The sequence below is a fragment of the Halichoerus grypus genome, chromosome 3, assembly GCF_964656455.1.
Source record: "Halichoerus grypus chromosome 3, mHalGry1.hap1.1, whole genome shotgun sequence".
In the NCBI taxonomy this organism is placed as follows: Eukaryota; Metazoa; Chordata; class Mammalia; order Carnivora; family Phocidae; genus Halichoerus; species Halichoerus grypus.
Genome location: NC_135714.1, coordinates 153,302,928 through 153,323,999, shown reverse-complemented (window position 1 = coordinate 153,323,999; position 21,072 = coordinate 153,302,928). Strand labels below are relative to the sequence as shown.

The 21,072-nt window shown below is 40.3% G+C and overlaps 1 protein-coding gene across 2 annotated transcripts in view; it reads left to right on the top strand.

Moving 5' to 3' along the window:
• Positions 1-21,072, top strand: part of PRSS55 (serine protease 55) — a 109,772-nt gene that overhangs the window by 69,324 nt on the left and 19,376 nt on the right. The window contains exon 2 of one of the 2 annotated variants that reach the window (XM_078069452.1): positions 8,513-8,534. The exons of the other annotated variant lie outside the window; for it this stretch is intronic. The gene's annotated coding sequence lies outside the window, so the exon portion shown is untranslated. The remainder of the gene's footprint in view (positions 1-8,512; positions 8,535-21,072) is intronic. 2 annotated transcript variants of the gene reach the window in all.

Genomic DNA, 21,072 nt, shown 5'->3' with positions numbered 1-21,072 from the left:
GTGGTGTAGGCTTTTCCCTCCTTTTCCGTCTCCTCCTGGATCCATGGGATAAATTGAGCCACAGACACAAACATACCAGGCCTCCCCCTGAAGCCAGATCTTATGCCCCAACTGAAGACACCCACTTGGAAGAGCCTCTGGGTTCCATGGATAGTACAGACCATAGGTGCCCCACTGTCTCCCTGAGAATGAGATAATGAAGAAGATACAGTCTGCACAGAATCAACAGTAGCTCTAAAAAGAGGGCAAGATGAGAGGGCCCCAGTGGCATAGGCTAGAGGCCTCACTCCTGGGCTCTCTCCTGAGAACCTAGAAAGTGGTGGGGCATGTGGAGGATGGGGCCAAGGCAGGGACTGAGTACCTGGCAATTGCCTTTGGTGCCTGGTTCCTTCCAAGCACAAACCATGTTCTTAGAGAGCTGGTCTACCCTCTTGCTGCATTGTCTCCAGCTAATCTGCATCACTCTCAGCTTCTGCAGGTACATGTTTAAGTTGTCATGTTGGTCTGGGAAATGAGGAAGCTAGTGTGAGAATGAGTGCTACAATACCACTGAAAGTGACTGGCCCACAAATGATCAGGGTGGAAGCCATGGAATGATGCAAACAATTCACAAATCATAGACTCACAGGGTAGAAAGGTCTTAGAGGTGACCTAATGTAATTCCGCACTCAATATCCCCTTCAGGATCTCCAATAAGTGGTTCCTTCATTTCTACTTCTATGTATTCCCTTTGGGAAACTCATTCCTTCTGGAAGCAGCGTACTAAACCCCCAGCACCAGCCCCTGCCAGGTAAACCTAGAATAAGCTTTCTCCATGGTTCTACTATCTCTCCACAGCTATGCTTGGTCCCTGTACAGAGGTTCAGAACAACCCAACTTCTGAATCAGTATTGTCCAGTGTCTCTGCTAGGCCAGTGGAGAAACCAGGAAAATGACCCACCTATTATTGTCAGTTTGTGGAAAGGAAAAGATTATAATTCTAGAGGAACTTCTGGCTTCCCCATTGCATTCCCAACCTCCCAGAGGTTCTCCCTGTCTGGCCAGCCTTGTGCCCTGGGAAAGGAGTAGAGTCATTGATGACAAAGCTTGGTTGGAGAATCACTGGTTCACTTATTTTGATCATTGATTTTCATCAAATGATAAACAGATGGGGAGATGCACATTATAAAACAACCCATGAAGGAAGAATCCAAACTAGCTTTCTAGTGCCCAGTGCTTCTGGGCCCCCAAAAATTATCAATGTCATATTTTGAGATTCTTCTATATTCCAGACTTTCACTAGGGACTTTACAAGTATAATTGCATTTAATTTAATCCACATAACTGATTCGAGGGAGACATTGCTGTCATTCTACAGGTGAGAAAAAAGTGAGAGTGACTAAGGGGAAGGAACTAGCTCAAGATCACAAAGCTAGAGTAGTGAAGCCAAAATTCAGACCTGAGTCTTCCAAAGCATCATGCCGTCTAGCCTAAGGAAACATAAATGTGAACTTTCTATGGCTTTTGAAGGGAAGACACATACCATATTCATAAGCTGTCACCCACTCTGCCATCCAACACCGGTCCCAGATCCTTTCCTTCTTCTGCAGACAGATGGGCATTTTGAAGTTAGTGAATTGTACTGGTGTGGCAAGCAGGAGCAGGGAGAGGTCACTGTCAAGGTGGGATGGTTTATAATCTTTGTGAATAATTATCTTCTGCACTTGTTTTCTCTCCAAGCGGATATCGCTGAATCTTTTGGTTCCCATAACCACAGTAACATTTCCCAATGCCATTTTTAACCTAAAATATGAATATAATAACTCCAAACTATAATAATAGTTACACTGCATTTCACATTTATAGACACATTTGTAAACAAAAGAGTTTACAACTGATACTGAGAAATCCAAAAAAGTGGATGTGTGGTGCCCTAGAGACTGGCTAGAGATCAGAGTGGCAGAATCAGGGATCCAGACTCAGGCAAATGTCCAAGTTAATGAATCATCAGCCCAGGAGTTTTCCCTGACCCAAAGGAAGAGGAATGAATCCATCCAAGAGAATAGAATGTGAATTCCTTGACAATAGAGATTTTGAATATCTTGTTTACTGCTATATCACCACACTTAGAACAGTACATGGTAGGTGTTTAATGAGTATGTGTACAATGAACAAACACAGACATGTGCCAGGTTGGAGAAGGGAAGATTTGTACTGATTTTCCAGTACTGGGTACATAGTCACAACTAGCAGCCAACCTTAGGATATGGTTCACTTAAAAGGAGAAAGTGGGTGTAGAAAAGAGACTTTTTGGTACAAAGCCAATGGGAACAAACTGGGTATAGAGTCCATGGCTTCATAAGCCTTGTGCACTAATCCATTAAGCTAGTCAGCCCAGACAAAATGTTGAGGAAATTTGATGTAAATTAAGACAATGCTTCAGAAACTTACAGGGTTCTTGGGAAGCAATGTGCAGCTGTCAAAACCCACCACCGATGTATGATTGAGCCTCCACAGAGGTGTTTCCGTGAGATCTGGATACTCACTTGCCATGGGAACTCACCTTCCTGGACTTCAAACAGTTCATGAAATGATAATGATGATGAATTTGAAAAGGCAGGTCGGTGGCCACATTGAACTTTGTCTGAAAGAGAAATGAAAGAGCCATTTGTACATGAGGAGCACTGAGAAATCCTTCTTATCTGGTATTCCCAACATCTTCCAAGTTTAGACTGATAATGACGCTGAGTGAAATAAATGAGCAGGCACAGACGGGCAGGTCTCAGAAAACACCAGCAAAACACACCTCCTTTAATGTCTGTCCCTCACATTCAAAAACTACTGTGAGACCTGGAGAAGTCAGGGCAGAGATCCATCGGACACTATAAAAGGGTTGGGGTGTCAATGCAAAAGGGCCAAAGATATGTAGGATCCATTCAGGAGACAGCAACCATGCAGAATTTGAATAGGGAAAGTTAATATCAAGAATTATAAACTATAACAGAGGAATAACTACAAAGGGTCAAGGGGACTCCAAGAATACCATAAGGTTGGGGGAGAGTGGAAGGACTGAATTTGGCGGGGGAGCCCCTCCCCAAGGTTCGGGTTCAGAAATCACTGGATAATGTGTGTTTGCAGCCCAAGGGAAAACAGAAGTTTGCTAGTTCCTAATGCTACACAAGCAGGAAACATCCCTTTAAAGTACAGCTGGATTGAAACTTAACACCCCTCCTGGTAAGCAAGGGAGGTGAGCAGGAGGGAGCTTAGGTATCAAGAGCCTGCTCATTAGCCAGAGGGCACAAGGCCTGGGATGTCCATGTCTGTGTTGGGACAGCTGCAGTGAGGAGGTGTAAGGAAATTGGAAGGATTTGGGGGACCGAGCGAAGAAAAAGATATGACCACAAGGTGGCAGTAGCACACACAAGCTTTATTTTAATAGGTCGGCATGCAATAGAAGCCCTTTACAGCAGGAGACCATTCAGAAACTAAGGTATAGGGGTCACCATCCAAAAGGGGAGGAGGACAAGGGAACTCCCAGGGGGAAAGAGATCAGAGAAGGTGCTTAACATCTAGGTAATGTTGCTCAGTGGCAGAAATGGGAGTCTCTGAGTCAGAGAACAATTAAGGGCAGCAGTGGTGTGGGTGTTGATAATCAACAGGCTTTATCTTATCTATGACTAGCAGATATTGGGTGCAGTTTCACAGGGTATGCAAAACAGGCAGGCTCTCAACGTCTAAAAACTGCTAAGTTGGCCTTGTTGAAAACAAATGGATGGGGCTCCTGCGTGGCTCAGTAGTTTAAATGGCTGCCTTTGGCTCAGGTCATGGTCCCGGGGTCCTAGGATTGAGCCCCGTATGGGGCTCCCTGCTCAGCGGGGAGTCTGCTTCTCCCTCTTCTTCTCCCTCTCTCTCTGCCCCTCCTCTGTTCGTGCTCTCTTTCTCTCTCTCTATCTCAAAAAATAAATAAAATCTTTAAAAAAAAAAGAAAAAGAAAACAAATGAATGTGTAAAAAATTAAGTTTGGCGGGGCACCTGGGTGGCTTAGTTGTTAAGCATCTGCCTTCAGCTCAGGTCATGATCCCAAGATCCTGGGATCGAGCCCCGCATTGGGCTCCCTGCTCGATGGGAAGCCTGCTTCTCCCTCTCCCACTCCACGTGCTTGTGTTCCCTTTCTTGCTGTCTCTCTCTCTGTCATATAAATAAAATCTTTAAAAAAAAATTAAGTTTGGCACCGGCAGGCTTTGAGCTGATGGGTATTGGCCTGCTATGAAGAAATAAACAATCTATGGTCTAATAGACAAAAGCCATTTTGGGGCCATTTATATACCAGGAGGTCACTAAACAGGGGACTAGACTCAAGCTTATGACCCATGGCTGGAGCCAAGCACTTCTGGATGTCCTCTTCCTGCAACAATCATACTGAAGGAACAAAGAGAAGCAAACAGAAGCATGCCAGACAGAACCAGGAAGAAAGCCCTTTCCTTCTGCAGTATCTGTCTAGTATCTTCTACTGAGGATAATTTTGTTTTTCAGATTAAGATATAACTGACATAGAACAGTGTGAAAGTTTAAGATGGACAACTTGTTGATTTGATACACTTATATATTGCAAAATGATTACCACACATAGCATTAACTAACATCTCCACCACATCCCATTATTACCTTTTCTTTTTTGTAGTGAGAACATTTAAGATCTACTCTCTTAGCAACATTCAAGTATATACTACAGTACTATTAACTATAATCACCCTATATTACATTAGGTTCCCAGAATTTATTCATCTTCTAACTGAAAATTTGTATCCTTTGACCGACCTCTCCCCATTTCTCCCACCCATAGGTAACCACCACTCTACTCTCTGTTTCTATGAGTTTGTTTGTTTGTTTTTTTTTCAGATTCCAAATATAAGTGAGATCACACAGTATTTGTCATTCTCTGTCTGACTTATTTCACTCAGCGTAATGCCCTCAAGGTCCATTCATGTTGTTGCAAATGGCAGGATTTCCTTCTTTGCTATGACTGAATAATATTCATATATTTATCACATCTTTATTCATTCATCCATTGACAGACACTTAGGTCGTTTCCATATCTTGGCTATTGTGAATAATGCTGAAATGAATGTGAGAATACAGACAACTCTTTGAGATCCTGTTTTCCTTTCCTTTGAATATACACCCAGAAGTGGGACTGCAGGATCATATAATAATTCTATTCTCAATTTTTTAACGAAACCTCATTCTGTTTTCCAAATTGGTTGCACCAATTTACATTCCCACCAACAGTGCACAAGAGTTCCCCTTTTTCTACATCCTTGCCAGTACTTGTTATCTCTTGTCTTTTTGATAAAAGCTATTCTAGCAGGTGTGAGGTGATATCTCATTGTGGTTTTGATTTGCATTTTCCTGATGATTAGTGAGGTCAGTGTATCTGTTCATGTTTCACCTATCTGTTGGTCATTTATATGTCTTCTTTGGGAAAATATCTATTCAGTTCCTCTGTCCATTTTTTAATCAAAAGAAAGTTTTGGCTATTAAATTATGCGAGTTCTTTATATATTTTGGATATTAAGCCTTTATCAGATATATGATTTGCACATACTTTCTCCCATTCAGTAGGTTGCCTTTTAGCTTGTTGACTTTTTCTTTTGTTGTGCAGAACTTTTTAGTTTGATATAGTTCCCCTTATTAATTTTTCCTTTTATTGCTTGTGTTTTTGGTGTCACAACCAAAAAATTGTTGCCAATAACAATGTCAAGAAATTTTTTCCTTTGTTTCTCCTAGGAGTTTTATGGTTTTAGTTTTTATGTTTAAGTCTTTTATCCATTTCAAGTTAATTTTGATGTGTGGTGTAGGATAGGGGTCCCATTTCATTCATGTGACTAACCAGTTTTCCAGAACCACTTATTGAAGAGACTTTTATCCCCCATTGAGTATCCTTGGATCCCTGTCAAATATTAGTTGGCCATGTATGTGAGGGTTTATTTCTGGGCTGTCAATTTGTTTCCATTGGTCTTTGTGTCTGATTTTATTCCCTATAGCTTTGTGTGATGCCTCCAAGTTTGTTCTTCCTCAGAATTACTATGGCTATTCAGAGAACTTGGTGATTCCATACACATTTTAAGTTTTTTTCTTCTATTTCTGAGAAAGGTGTTGTTGGAATTTTGATAGAGTTTGTGTTTTGAGTAGTATTTACATTTTAACGATATTAATTCTGATCCATAAACATGGGATATTTTTCCATTTGTTTGTGTTTTCTTGATTTTTTTTTAATCAAAGTCATAGTTTTCAGTGTAGAGATCTTTCATCTTTTGGGTTAAATTTATTCCTATTTTTTGATGCTCTTGTGAATGGGATTATTTTCTTTATTTTATTCTCAGATATAATGTTGTTAGTGTACAGAAATGCAACTGATTTCTGTATGTTGATCTTGTATCCTGCAACTTTACTGAGTTCATTGATTAGTTTTTTGGTGTAGTAAATTTATTTTCCATATAAAAAATTACATCATCTGCATACAAGACAATTTCACTTTTTCCTTTTTCATTTGGATGCCTTTTATTTTATTTTCTTGATCGATTGCTCTGGCTAGGACTTCCAGTGCTTTGTTGAATAAGTGAGAATGGGCACCTTTGTCTTGTTCCTGGCCTTAGAGGAAAAGCTTTCAATTTTTTTCCATTGAGTATAATGTTGGCTGTGGGTTTGTCATATATGGCTTTTATTATGTTGAAGTATGTTCCTTCTCTACCCAATATGTTGAGCATTTTTATCATGAAAAGCTAATGTATTTTGTCAAATGCTATTTCTGCATCTATTGAAATGATCATGTGGTTTTTATCTTTCATTCCATTAATGTGGTGTGCCACATGTATTGATCTGTGAACCATCCTTTAATCCTAGGGGTGAATACCACTTGATCATGGTTTATGATCCTTTTATTTATTTTTTTTTTATTTTTTATTTTTTTAAAGATTTTATTTATTTATTTGAGAGAGAGAGAATGAGAGACAGAGAGCATGAGAGGGAGGAGGGTCAGAGGGATTAGCAGACTCCCTGCCGAGCAGGGAGCCCGATGCGGGACTCGATCCCGGGACTCCAGGATCATGACCTGAGCCGAAGGCAGTCGCTTAACCAACTGAGCCACCCAGGCGCCCTATGATCCTTTTAATGTGCTGTTGAATTTGGTTTGCTAATACTTTGTTGAGAATTTGTATATCTATATTCACCAGGAATATTGGTCAGTAGTTTTTTTCTGTTATAGCATCCTTATCTGGCTTTGGTATCAGAGTATGCTGGCCTTGTGAAATGAGTTTGGAAATGTTCCTTCCTCTTCTATTTTTTGGAAGAGTTTGAAAGGCTTGACATTAATTCCTTAAATGTTTGGTAGAATGAGCCATTGAAACTGTCAGGTCTTGTCCTTCTCTGTATTGGTTGGCTTTTGATTACTGATTCAATCTTCTTACTCATTATTGGTCTGCTCAGATTTTCTATTTCTTCATGATTCAGTTTGGTAGGTTGTATGTCCTAGGAATATATCCATTTCTTCTAGGTTATCTAATCTGTTGCCACACAATTTTTATGAGCCTGTGTATCTTTGTAGCGTAAGTTGTAATGTCTTTTTTCATTTCCAATTTTATTTATTTGAGTTTTCATTCTTTTTTCTTCTTAGTCTCGCTAAAGATTTGTAAATTTTGTTTATCTTTTTTAAAAACTGACATTTAGTTTTGTTGACACTTTGTATTGTTTTTCTGATTTATATTTTATTTATCTCCACTCTGATCTTTATTATTTCCTTCCTTCTGCTAACCGTGGGCTTAATTTTTTCTTTTTTAAGTTCCCTGAAGTATAAATATAGGTTGTTTATTTGAGATCATTCTAATTTCTTAATATATGCATTTATCACTATAAACTTTCTTCTCAATTGCTTTTGCTCCATCACATAATTTTTGATATATTGCATTTCCATTTTCATTTGTTTTGAGGTATTTGTAAAATGTCTCTTTTGATTTCTTCTTTGACCCATTGGTTGTTCAGAAGTGTGTTGTTTAGTTTCCACATACTTGTAGATTTTCCAGCTTTCCTCTTCTTCATTTCTAACTTCATTCCATTGTGGTCAGAAAAGGTAATTGATATGATTTCAATGTTCTTCAAACTTCTAAGATTTGTTTTGTGCCATATTGTACAATCTATCCTTGAGAATGTTACCTGTGTACTCCCGAAGAATATTCTGCTGATTTGATAGAATGGTCTACACATGTTTATTAAGTTCATTTGTTCTGGATTATGATTCAATTCCAATATTTCTTTTGATTTTGTCTGGATGTTCTACCCATTGTTGACAGTGGGGTAGTGAAATCTCCTACTATTATTATATTTTTTCTATTTCTCTCTTCATATCCATTAGGTTTTGTTTAATATATTCCAGTGCTGTAATGTTGGGTGCATATATATTTACTATTGTTATATATTCTTGATGTATTGACTTTTTAATCATTATATAATGACCTGAATCTCTTGTTATCTTTTTTAGCATAAAGTCTACTTTGTCTGATGTAAGTATGGCTACATTCACTTTCCTTTTGTTTTCCACTTGCATGAAATATCTTTTTCCATCCCTTTACATTGAGCCTAGGTGGGTCTTTAGAGCTAAAATGAGTTTCCTGTAGGCAGCATGTAGTTGGGTCTTTTTTTTTTTTTTTTAACCCTCCAGAATATTCTGTGCCTTTCTATTGGTGAATTCAATTCATTTATATTTAGAGTGACTATTGGTATGTAAAGACATACTTCTGCCATCATATCATTTGTCTTCTAGTTGTTTTGTATCTCCATTGTTTCTTTTTCCCTCTTTTTCTGTCTACCTTTATAAAGTGGTCATTTTCCATGGTGATTTACTCAGTCTCCCCTTTTATGTTTTGTGGCTCTACTCTAGGTTTTTAGTTTGTGGTTACCATGTGGCTTACATAAAACATCTCATATATAAAATAGTCCTTTTTATGCTGATAGCATCTAATCTTCATTTGCCTATAAAAGTTCCACCCTAATATTGCCATTTTACAGATAAGGAAACAAATACAGAGATATTTAGTAACTTATTCTGAGACCACATAACAAATATGTGAAGGAAATGTAATTAGTTGCTGTCAGTCTAACTTCAGAGCTCATTAGGCTACAGGTCGGATTGTGTTTATAATCTGGGATGAAAAGGTCCTTCTAGCACATCAAATAAAAATATTGATGAATTTTTTACATAAATTTAAAATTTTTACATTTGGTCCAAAATAGAGTTTTAAGAGTGTTAAAGAATTAGGAGAAAAGATTTAGCAGCACACATAAGACACAAAGGGCTAATGTCATTAAAATTAAAAAAGGTCCTGCAAACCAGTTTACCACACCCATTCAAATAGGAAAAATAAGAAAGTTATAAGAACAGGTAACTCTCAAAAGGATAAATGGAAAATGTTACAACTAAGGAAAATGCTACAAATAAGGGGGTAAAGATTGGTTTTGTGGCCAGAAACATTTCAGAAATACCAGATTAAATGAAATTAAACTATTTTCTTTACAGTGAGATTTCTCCAAACCTTTAATATGTGAATATTCACTGTGACTCTACAGAAAAAGTGTGAAATAGAGCATTTCTAAAATCTTATCTAACGATGAGGACTTTTTCTTTTTCTGTGCAGCTTCTAACAGGACAAGGACTTTACAGAACATACTTGAAAATGCTGCATTAGTTCATTTGCTCCTATAATAGTCTTATAACTTTTCCCACTTTATGAGATTGCATAATCTAATACACGTAGTCTGAAATAATAAGGCCCTTATTCCACCACAACTCTGCTATTTGTCCCAGAGTGTTGGGCCCAGAAAGATCCTTAATACATTTATAAAGAAGGGAGTGGAGACTGGAGAAGCAGAGGCAATTGCTAAACTGTTGTTCCAAGTCCCTGTATTTCCAGAACTCGGGTCCAGACCCTGGAGGATCATTTTAAAAGGCATGTTCACTAGCCCAAAACATCTACTTTGATTAATCAGTTGTAATCTCTTCATTTCCTGGGCCATTTGCTCTAACTCAGCACCCCCTCAGGACTCTAAATCAAATCTACAGGAACCAGGTAAGAGGTTGAAGGCCTCTCTCCATCCTCTGCTCTGGGTTAGACTGGCACAGACCTGGATCTTCCAGGGCATGTCCCTTGAGCACCATAAGCAGTGGAATTAGAAGCTGGAGCATCTTCTTTTCATTCCAGTCCAGAATTGCCCAACCTATGCCTCTAGCCAAAGCTGATAAAGTGCCAACTGCCACTGCTTCAGTTGGGGCCATCACAAATGCATGGCAGAGCTGGTCTTAGGTGACATCACAGTAAGCCCAGGGTTAGGGAGGATACAGGGGATGCAAGGCAGCCTGGCTTAATGAGTCTGTGTGCCTAATCCTTCCCTGTATTCCCTCCACAGTGGGGAATAAAGGGACACCGTCTTAAACAAACTTTTGTCTACACACTCCCTTCCCACTTTTGACTCTGAGCCTCTTGTGAAGCCATATATTCTATCATGTGCTTTGGCATCAAAAAGCTATGGGTCTTTGGGTGAGTTTTCATATTTTTTATCTCAAAGCCTGCTATGACTTTTTAGAAGATTGAACTTTATTGTGAGGTTAATGGGGAGAATGGTAGAATGAAAATGGGTCATATAGTCACATATGCATGAAAAGATTACTCTGAGTGTTACACAGGGATTATTTTAGAGAGGATTAACTAGAAAAGAGAATATAATTTAGGAAGTTGCTCCAGAAATGCAGATGAAAGATGATGGTGGCCTAAGTAGTAAAGAGGTGGGTATATTAGTTTGCCAAGGCTACCATAACAATGTACCACATACTGGGTGGCTTAAACAACAGAAATTTCTCAGTTCTGGAGGCTGGGAAGTCTAAGATCAAGGTGTCAACGGGGTTGGTTTCCTTCTGAGGGCCATAATGGAAGGATCTGTTCCAGGCCTCTCTGGCTGGTGTGCAGATGGTCATCCTCTTGTTGCCTCTTCACTACGGTCTTCTCTCTGTGCACATGCACTCCTGGTGTCTCTTCCTCTGTTTTTTAAATTTAATTTAATTTTAGTTGCAGTATAGTTAACATACAGTGTTATATTAGTTTCAGGTGTACAACATAGTGACTCAACAATTCCATACATCACCCAGTGCTCATCACAAGAGCACTCCTTAATCTCCATCACTTATTTCACTTATCCCCCTGCCCACCTCCCCTCTGGTAACCATCTTTCTCTTTTTATAAGAACACCAGTTATATTGGATTAGGGCCTTATTTTAACTTAATCATCTCTTTAAAGACCTTATCTTCAAATATGATTACATTCTGAGGTACTGGGGGCTGGGATATCAACATATGAATTTTAAGAGGGACACAATTCAGCCCATAATAGTGGAGTTACCAAGAAACAGATGTAATTGAGAGATAACCAAAGAGGTTGAATATAAAAGTAATGTGATTGATGAGCTATATAGGATGAACAGTCAGATACAAGTACAGATCTGAAAGTTTGGGGCAGAAGTATAAATTGGAAAGTTATCAGCCTATTTAAGTCATGGGAATGGATAAGATTGTTCATTGAGAAGATTTGGAGAGAGAAGCAAAGAGGGCCTAGGACTGAGCCCAGAATAACTGCCAACATTTATGGTCCTATAGAGGAAGCAGAGCTGGAAATGGAAGCTAGCAATTGCCAGAAGTACTGTAGGAAAATAAGAGGGTGTTGGTGTGTAAAATGGGACTAGAATGTTCCAAAGAGGAGCAATGTCTTCTAATTAAAGATAATCCCTCCCCGTGTCCTCTGAACCTCTCAATCCTCCCACAGCCTCGGGAATATAATACTATCAATTACTTGCTCCCTCCCTAGTCCTCATGCTCTTTTTCTCTTCCACATCTTTCTCATCAGCATTTAAATGTGCTTAAGTCATCAAATCTTCTAAATAAACAAGTCTCAAAAGGCTCTCCCCCTACTCTGACTTACTCTTTAGCCACCACCCTATCTCCTCTCATTTATAACTCTTTGTAAAGAATTCAAAGAATGACTGTATAGGAGACTGAATGAAGTGCTAACTGCCGAAAATAGCTATTATCTGTAAGTAAAGACTCCTGTTTTCTCCTCTGTTCTCGCAACAGTTCTGACATCAGATGTGTGGGTTTTTCCACACCAAGCACTTCTCCAACTCTTAGTGGACATTGAATGGTAGTCCTACAGTTTAACTCAATTCTGACACTAACTACATGGAGTAAGTGCAGACCCCACAGGTTAAGGGTTCAGTCCCACAAAATTGCACCCACTTCAGATGCCAATCACAAATCCAGGTTGTCACTTACACTTCTGACTGACCTGCTATAAATCAGGAGTTCCCACAACCCCTCCTCAGTTTCCAAGATTTGCTAGAAGAGGTCATAGAACTCAGTGAGCTTTACTCACTATTTCTGATTTATTATAAAGAATACAACTCAGGGACAACCAAATGGAAAAGATACATAGAATAAGGTATAGGGAAGGGACATGGAGTTCTCTTGCCCTCTCTAGGTGCACCACCCTTCCAGCACCTCCATGTGTGCACCAACCCATATACTCTCTGAACCCCTTCAGTTAGGGTTTTTATGTTGGCTTCATTATGTAGGCTTGATTGACTAAACCACTGGCCACTGGTGGTTAATTCAGCCTCCAGCCCTTCTCTCCTTAGACATCAGGTCTGGGGCTGGAAATTCCAACCCTCTAGTCACAAAATTGGTTCCCCAGGCAACCAGCCCCCTGGCCCAAGGGATTTTTCAAAAGTCACCTCATTAACATAAACTCAGATGTGGTTGAAAAAGGCTTGTTACTGATAACAGGAGACACTCCTTTCATCTTTATCACCTCAGAGCTATTTTAGGGCTCAGGACAAGAACCATATATTAACACATAAGAAATTACAAAGATTTTAAGGGCTCTGGCCAGGAATCCAGATGAAGACTACAATATATGTTTCTTATTATATCACAAGATTACAATAATATTCCCCAGTTACCTACAAGTCTCCCTAGCTACCTATAAGGCTTCCCAGTTACCTGCAAGGCTTGCTCCCTCCTTCCTTCAGGTCTCTTCTGTCCCCTTGTCAGTTGGACCTCTCAATCACTCTATTAAAAACAGCACCTGCTACCTTCTTCAACCTGCACTCACCATACTCTTTCTCTACTTTATTTTTCCATAGCATTTACTATCATCTGATAAAGTCCATATCTTCAGGATTTATTTAATTTCTGTCTCTTCTACTATAATAATCTTTGTGAGGGCAAGGACTTTTTATTTATTATTTATTCCTATATCCCTAGTTTTTAGAAAATTTCCTGGTACATATTAGGCACTTAATAAATAGTTGGAATGAATGACTGAATGCCTTGAGAAGAAAAGGCTGGCCTCCCACTCAAGGTGGAGATTGACCTGTGAATGTTGGTGAGGTATGCTCTGCCCTGATGAGTTGTACTATCTTGAGAAAGTCAAAGTTTATGTTTCTTCTCCCCTCATGAGTTTTTCAAAAGGATAAGCCAAAGTAATTTGAGAATTAACTGTGGTTATATGTCTAAAAGCCTAATGTAAATTAGTATGGTCTTCGGAGCTGGGCAGACCTGGGTTTGGATCCTGGCATGATATTCACAGTATTAGTCAGGGTTCTTCAGGGAAACAGAACCAATAGGCTATTATATATCATATATGTAATGACTTATTATTATAAGGAATTGGCTTATACAATTATGGAAGCTGACAAGTCCCATCATCTGCCATCTGCAAACTGGAGACCCAAGAAAGCCAGTCATGTAGTTTGAAGGCCTGAATGCCAGAAAGCCAATGGTGTAATTCCAGTCCAAGTCCAAATGCCTGAAAAACAAGAGAACCAGTGATAGAAGTTCTAGTCCAAGTCTAAAGGCCTAAGATCCAGAAGGCTAATGGTGAAGTCGGAGGGCAGAAGACTGATGTCCCAGGTCAAGTAGTCAGGCATGGAGAGCAAATGTTCTCTTCCCCCAACTTTTTGTTTTATTTAGGCCTTCAACGGATTAGAGAATGTCCACCCACGTTGGGACGGGCCATCTGCTTTACTCTCTCTACAAATTCAAATGCTAATCTCATCTGGAAACACCCTTACAGACACACTCAGAAATAATGTTTAATATCTGGGCACTCCATGATCCAGTCAAGTTGACATAAAATTAACCTCCTCACTCAGTAACCTGTGATTCTGGTCTGGTTCCTTAACTTGTCCTAGGCTGCTTTCTTCACCATGAAATGAGGAAAGAAGATAACTTGGTCTAGTTTTGTAGGGTTGTTCTGCAGATTAAATGTGATGGCAAATGCAAAACCTTGGCATGCAGGAAGCCATCAGAACAAGCCAGTGCCCTGTCCTTCTGGTGCTCTAGGCGCCTCACTCAGAATCCAAGAGGGTTAGACATGAAGATGATCTCAGAGCCTGTGTATACCTGAGACAATGATCATGATCTGCCACTGACTGACTGCATATTTGGTGATTAAACTGGTAAACTGGGCTCCAGAACATTATTGCATTATCATAGCAAATATGTTTTGGATGCATTACTATGTAGCAGTCATTGTATTGTGGACTGCATGTTTGTATCCCCCTCAAAATTCATTTGTTGAGGGGCACCCGGGTGGCTCAGTCGTTAAGCGTCTGCCTTCGGCTCAGGTCATGATTCCAGGGTCCTGGGATCGAGCCCCACATCGGGCTCCTTGCTCCACAGGGAGCCTGCTTCTCCCTCTCCCACTCGCCTTGCTTGTGTTCCCTCTCTCACTGTGTCTCTCTCTGTCAAAAAATAAATAAAATCTTTAAAAAAAAATTCATTTGTTGAAACCTAATTTCAATGTGATAGGATTTGGAGGTGGGCCTTTGAAAAGTAATTGATCATGAGAGTGGAGCCCTCACAAATAGGATTTGTGCCCTTATAATAAGAGATAGGAAGAGATCTCTCATCCATGTGAAGACCCACTAAGAAAGCAGCTGTTTGAAAACCAGGAAGAGAGCCCTGTCCAAGAACCAACCATCCTGGCACCCTGAGTTTGGAGAGTTTGGATATCCAACTTCCAGAACTATGAGAAATAAATGTCTGTTTTTTAAGTCACCCGGTCTAGGGCACAGTTGGCCCTTGGACACCACAGGTTTTGACTGCACAATCCACTTATACACAGATTTTTTTCAATAAACATATTGGAAAATTGTTTGGAGATTTGCAACAATTGGAAAAACAGACAAATTGCATAGCCTAGGGATACCAAAAAAATTAAGAAAAAATTTGGTGGAGTGCCTGAATGGCTCAGTTGGTTGAGCATCTCACTCTTGGTTTTGGCTCAGGTAGTGATCTCATGGGTCGTGGGATCCAGCCCTGTGTCAGGCTCTGCTCTTGGCGTGGGGTCTGCTTCAAGATTCTCTCCCTCTGTCCCTCCCCACACACATGTGCACTCACACATGTGTGTGTGCGCTCTCTCTCTCTAAAATAAATAAATGAATCTTTAGAAGAAAAAAAACGTTTGGTGTGCCATAAATGCATATAATATATGTATATACTAGACTATTATATCATTTACTGCCATAAAATACACACAAATCTATTACAAAAGGTTAAAATTTATCAAAACTTATGCACACACAAAATTTACAGACTGTACATGAAGTCATTCATGGTCAGGAGAAATATAAGCAAATGTAAAGATGCAGTATTAAATCATGACTGTAAAAAATTAACTGTAGTGTATAATGTATTACTGTAATACTTTCATAGCCATCTTCTGTTGCTATTGCAGTGAACTCCAGTGTTGGGAATATCCACTTCAAATGCTGTGATGACAATCATTTCCATGTAAGCAGCTGGTCTTTCCAGTAAATTGTGTATTGCAATTAAAAAGTAATCTCTCAAGTTCTTGTGTATTTTTCATTGTGTTTAGTGCAATACTGTAAACCTTGAATAACACTATGGGCCCATACAAAGTGCTACTAGTGATGCTGAAAGTGCTTCCAAGAAGCAGAAAAAAGTCATGACATTACAAGAAAAAGTTTAATTCCTTCATATGTACTATAGACTGAGGTCTGCCGCTGTGGTTGCCCACCATTTCAAGGTAAATGAATCCAGCATAGGATCATTGTTTAAAAAAAAAAGGAAATCCATGAAGTCATCACTGCAGCTATGCCAGCAGGTACAAAAACCTTGGACTTTTTGCAAAATGCCTTTTTTTTTTTTTTTTTAACTGAAATATATAACATTTTTATTTGCCAATCATACCTCAATAAAGCTGGGAAAAAAAGAAATACAAGGGAAATCTCAGATATGCAAAATGCCTTTTTATCTCATATTGAAAATGCAGCTTTTATATGGGTGCAGGATTGCTATAAAAAAGGCATACCTCTAGACTCTAATATGACTTGAGAAAAAGCAAAGTCATTATATAATAACTTCAAGCAAAAGGAAGGTGAAAGATCTAAAGCTGGAGAATTTAATACCAACAAAGGATGGCTTGATGATTTTATAAAGAGGTTTGGTTTAAAAAATGTCAAGATAACCGGAGAAGCAGCTTTTGGTGACCAAGAGGCAGCAGATGAGTTCCCAAATGCCATTGAGAAAATCACTGATGAGAAAAGATACCTACCTGATCAGATTTTTTTCATGCAAATGAAAAAAAATTCGGGGGGGAGCCACGGAGGACATTTATTAGTAAGGAAGAAGAGCGAGCACCAGTATTTAAGACAGGGAGGGATAGGCTAGCTCTACTGTTTTATGCCAGTGTTGGGTTTATAATGAGGACTTAACTTATCTATAAAGCTACTAACCCCTGAGTCTTAAAGGGGAAAGATAAACACTAGCTGCCAGTCTTTTGGTTGTACAACAAGAAGGCTTAGACAATAAGAACCCTTTTTCTGGATTGGTTCCATTGATGCTTTGTCCCTGAAGTCAGGAAGTACTTGTCGGTAAGGCGCTGCCTTTTATTTATGTATTTATTTATTTATTTTTAAAGATTTTATTTATTTGACGAGAGAGAGAGTACAAGCAGGGGGAGTGGCAAGCAGAAGGAGAGGGAGAAGCAGGCTCCCCACTGAGCAGGGAGCCTGATTTGGGGCTCGATCCCAGGACCCTGGGATCATGACCTAAGCCGAAGGCAGCCGCTTAACCAACTGAGCTACCCAGGTGCCCCAGGGGCTGCCTTTTAAAGAAATGCCATTTGATACTGGAAATGTTCCTGGCCACACAGAGCCCCATGAGTTCAACACCAAAGGGGTCTCTAATTCAGCCTCTAGATCAGGCGATCATAAGGGCTTTTAAGGCTCATTATACATGACAGTCTATGTAAAGCTTTGCCAATGCAATGGAAGAGAACACTGACAGAGAGAACATCATGAAAGTCTGGGAGGATTACACCATCAAAGATGCCATCGTTGTTGTAAGAAAAGCCATGAAAGCCATCAAGCCTGAAACAATAAACAAATTCCTCATAATTGGAGAAACTGCATATCAGCCTATTATCACAGGTAAGTGGTTAGAAAAAAACTGTAACAATGTTACTAATACTGTATTGTGAATATGTAATACTACATGCCATAAAAATTTTACAATTCACTCATTAGTGTATAAGCGAGGATACCATGAAGCAATCATATCAATTACACTAGGCTACCACAAAGCAATCATATTGCTGCTTTAATGCATAGATCATTATACCTGTAAAAAACATGAATTTCTTTTTCACTTTCTCTTTTCATTTTTTCTGTCTAGTGTTAGTAATATGTATAATACCTACAGTGTTTTGTATCATATAAGACTGTTGATGTAAGTACTGACAGACAATTCATCTTGTAAACAGATGATGTAAACTTATGGTATTAATAAATACAGTACAGTACTGTAAATATATTTTCTCTTCCTTATGATTTTCTTAGTAACATTTTCTTTCTCTAGCTTATTTTATTGTAAGAATACAGTGTATAACATATATAGCATACAAAATATGTATTAATCAACTGTTTATGTTACTGGTAAGGCTTTCAGTGAACAGTAGGTTATTAGTAGTTAAGTTTTTGGAGAGTCAAAGTTATATGTGGATTTTAGCTGCAAGGAGTGGGGTCGGTGTCTCTAACCCCCATGTTGTTCAAGGGTCAACTGAATTTGTTACAGCTGTCAGAAGTGACTAAGATGCATTGTGACCACAGCCTGATCCTCATGTCAACCCTAAAAGGTAGCTCCTATTATACTCTGTGTAGAAATAAGCAAAACTCTGAGAGGTGAAATAACATGCCCATGATCCTTTATAGAAGTAGTGGAAGCAGGATTTGAAGCTAAATATGTCCGACTTCAGAAATCATCTCTAGTACAACATGCAAACCACCTACTAAATAATACAGTACAATATAAATGGATACACAAGGGGCAGCAAGTCTCTGCAGGAAAGTCAAAGAGGAGACCAAATGCATCCTCCGAACTCTCTGACTACATCATTACTTGGTGAGGTGCTTGTAACCATAAGGTCATAGTCCAGCAATAACAATGGGTTTTGTCTGATCGTCTGGTAACAGCTGCCTAAATGCCATATTGTGGCCACTTCTTGGCTCAGCAGAAAGGAGTTATGATCAATTGGCCGCATCTGTCATGAGAGCTGGGGGCTGGGGGTGGCGGTGGGTGGAGTATGGCAGTCCTACCAGACATTTGCCTCCCTGAGCTAGGTGACTTGCCCATGCTTGTATGGATGAGTACGTTCCCCACAGTTGCTGTTCAGCAAACTGCTGTAAATGGAGAAATCATGAAGTTCTAGCCAGACCTTTCCCAACTGTAAAGGCACTGAAGAATGCAATGGGTAATACAACTGCTGTGTTTGAACAAGTGCAATGCATGGACTGCGATCAAAACACAGCTTTATTTATGTCCCCCACTATTTTTTTAAACTCCATTCACCAGGGATGATTTGTCCTGCCCAGATAAAAAAGCTCCAGGTACACCTTTCGGTTGTTCAGAGATAATAGTCCTACAGGCACTTGAGTCCCAAACCCAGTTTCCATGTAGGCATTAGAATATCTAAACTCTTGTCATACTCCAGAGGCTGAAATCTGACTCTGTTAAATCTCCCTTTCCCAGTCTGGGTCTATTCAGGGACAGGGGCCTTTTCTCACCTCTGGTTCTATTCATCTTCCCCCACCTTGAGCTGCCCTTTCATTCCTGGCAGGGATCAAAGTTGGGGAGAGGGTGCAGATAAAGGTGAACTAGCCCAAACATCAGCTTCCTGACTTCTGGGCCTAGAAGTCATTTTCTGCTGACTTTTAGGGTGGTGTTTTCATGGGCTCTTCTGTGGTTCCCTGCTGGCCTCCTTTCTCCTGCAGCTCCCAAGCCTGGTAGCACATCCCCAGCCTCTTTCCTCTGGGGTCCTCTTGCCCCCTCTGGGAAGCCCTATGGATGGATCCTCAGATACCCCCGACTGGCTCTCTCCTCTGTGCAACCCACACTGCAGAAACTGGGGGGTCAGCAGTCCCTCCACAGTACTGTCCCAGACCCTAAGTGGTTGGCCAGACACTCTCTTGCTCTCCAGATTTCCCAGGTAGAGTCAGACTCCAGCCCCAGCTTCCCAGGGACCCCAGGAAGCTCTCTATCCTAAGCCTGACTGACATTTCTCAAAGTGGTCCAGGATGCTCTCCACTGGAATCATCTGGAAGCAGCTGTTAAAATGCTTAGATCTGGCTCTCCTCCCCTCCAATCCACTGGATCAGCATCTGAAGGGAGAAGCCTGGAAATCACCCCCCGGTTACCAGAGAAAATACAGAACTCCAGATACATTAGGATTCAGATAAAAAATGAATATATATATATTTTTTTGGTGTATGTATGTTCCAAACATTGCAAGGGGTACACATATATTAGAAATATAGTTGTTCTTTACCTGAAATTCAAAATTAAGTGGGCATCCTGTATTTTTCTTTGATAAATCTGGCAACCTTAATCTGCACTGAACAAGCTCCCCAGGCTGCACAGCAAAGTTAGAGATCTATTGGTCAGGACTGTGGTAAATAAAGTCACCATGATAATGCCACCCTGGGGGCCTCTGAAGCATCAGTCAGGCAGCAGTCCCTGGGCAACCTATGTAATCATGTGCCTTCTTTCCTTTTTGGATTTCTCTAGATTCCTTATAGAGCACTGAAGTTTCTCTTCACACCTGAGCCCCCATGTTTGCCCAATTCCAGGGGGAGGGAGTCCTGCTGTAGTCTATGGGACTGGTGCCCTCTGGAGATGTGGCTGTGCACAGTAGCTCTGTCCCTATCCATCTCTCCCCTCCATTGGTTCAGGCATTTTGCAATCTGCTGTTATTGTAAAGAAGCTTGGCACACAAAATAAATAAATAAATAAAAATTAAAAAAATAACAATGCTGGGCAGTGAATGAGTATTTCACAGGAAATAGGGCCCAGTTGTGTTAACAGAAGGGATATTAGACCCAGAAGGAAATGGATCTTCCTAGAGGAGAGCTGTGCTTTTGTCCAGATACTTCTGTAGAAAATGAGCAGCAGTTTAGTGTGGGGGTCTGCCCATTATCTCTGCCTCCCCACAAGTGAGATTAGCGGGCATCCTCCTTTCTCCCAATCAGACCTAGGGCCGAGGCTCCTCCTCCCCCCCACACCCCACCCCCAGAACATGAGCAAAGGGCAAAGCGACCAGCATTCAGCAGGGGTGAGAGTAGCAGGTCCAGGGGAGGAGAGAGCTGAGACTAAAGGAAGAGCAGAAGGAAAGCCCGGAGCTCTCTGGTGGTTAAGACTAGGGCTCGGTGACCCAGTATGCTTTGGTATTTTTACCCATATTCCAGTAAAGAAAAAAAGGGTTAGCCCTTCATCAGTCCTCCTCTGTTTGAGGAGGCAGATTACATATTATTCAGAAGAGGTGGGGATCGCGCCGTCCCATGACCACATAACAGGCCCTGGCCCAACCTTCATAGTGGACCCCAGGGTGCTGAGGAGCAGCTATCTGCAGGGGTCCATGGGATAAGAGAAGGAGTAAGTCACCTGTCCTGGAATTTCTCCTCTCAAGAAGTAGCTGGAG